Below are 1368 nucleotides of genomic sequence, written 5' to 3'. Positions count from 1 at the left end.
CTATTACATACGATGCAATTAGACGGTTTCTGTCCACACTTGCCCCTTTGTACCAGGAATAGCCTGTAATATCCACAGGCAGATTGTGGACAAGGAGAAGCACATCCTTCCCTTCAACAGCATTGGACGGCAATGATTCAAGAGTGGGTTGTGCAGTGGTGGGCAGGTTCCAGAAGGTTAAGAGTGAGACTAGGAGGAAAGAGAGAAATTGGTCAATATTTGGATCCATGCATTAGGATGGAAAGATGAGGCTCTGGTGAATGAGCAGGTGTCTTCATCTTTCAGCCTTGGCAGGAATGTGAGTGTGTGTGTGTGTTTGTGAGGGCGTGTGTGTCTCCTATGGTCAAGGTCAGCAGCATGGCCACCATTACTTCAGCACCTCCGATCCCCATATTTCCTGTTTCTAAAACTGTTCCCCAGGTGTCTGCCTCGTTCACCCCTTCACTGCTCTCAGACACCTGCTGCATTTCAGGGGTGTCCTTGGGAGACACCTTCCCTGACCACCTTCTCTGAAGTCCCTCCATCTTCACTTTCTGACCTTTCCCTGCCCTGTTCCCTTCATGGCACTTGACAGTACCTGACATCACATCTAGATCTTTAGTTGTCTTGTCTCCTCCCCATGGAATGTGAGCTCCATGCAGGCAGGAGCTCGTCTGATCTCGTTGCACCCCCAGTGCCTGCAACAGGCTGCAAACACCTGTGGATGAATGAACGTGTGTTCCCAGGGCCCTCCACCTCCTGGTGAGTATCTGCCCCTTTCTGGGGCTGGTGGTAAGGACAATGTGTAGAGCCCCTGGTTAAACTTTTCCTGGTATCACCCCGACATAAATTGTTATTATTACCACCAGGTTTCAGAAATTACTGCTCAACGATGAATAACTTACCCTAACTGAGTTTTCCTGCCCCTCACCACAACCAGCTCATGAGGTTTTCCTGTTGCTGGCCTCCTCCCCCATCCTACTGTTTCTCCTTTCCTCTCCCCTCAGGTCCAAACAGAAGCCCACTGTCCCCTCTCACAGCCATGTCCTCCCCAGGAGACCCCAGCCGGTCTCTGTCTCCCAGGCCCGTGACCACCCCCAGGGAATTGTCATCTCACCGGCCAGCAGGTGCCTCTGCCAGGAGACGCGCCTTCTGTGGTCAGGTTCTGAGCGGAGTTCCATGTGTGCGCTGTCTGCTCCGTCCCTCCCTCTGGGAGAAGAGCTTGAGCTCCAGAGACACACAGGCACCGGTGTCCCCAACGAGTCAGAAATGAAGTCCCACTACCCAGTGCTGTGAGCTTTTGGGCGGCAGGAGCACGTCCCAGGTCACGTGGGCTGGGGGCGGGGTCTCTGATCAGGACCCTCCCTCTCCCTCCTCGCTTTCCTACGT

At 53.7% G+C, this 1368-nt stretch overlaps 1 pseudogene; it reads right to left on the bottom strand.

The window, feature by feature from the left end:
• Window positions 1-1248, bottom strand: part of LOC111732785 — a 15436-nt pseudogene extending 14188 nt beyond the window's left edge.
• Window positions 1249-1368: the final 120 nt, after the last annotated feature.

The sequence above is a fragment of the Pteropus vampyrus genome, unplaced genomic scaffold (assembly GCF_000151845.1).
Source record: "Pteropus vampyrus isolate Shadow unplaced genomic scaffold, Pvam_2.0 Scaffold490, whole genome shotgun sequence".
NCBI classification, from domain to species: domain Eukaryota; kingdom Metazoa; phylum Chordata; class Mammalia; order Chiroptera; family Pteropodidae; genus Pteropus; species Pteropus vampyrus.
The sequence above is the reverse complement of the archived record's forward strand: the minus strand, read 5'-3'. Positions and strand labels throughout refer to the sequence as shown.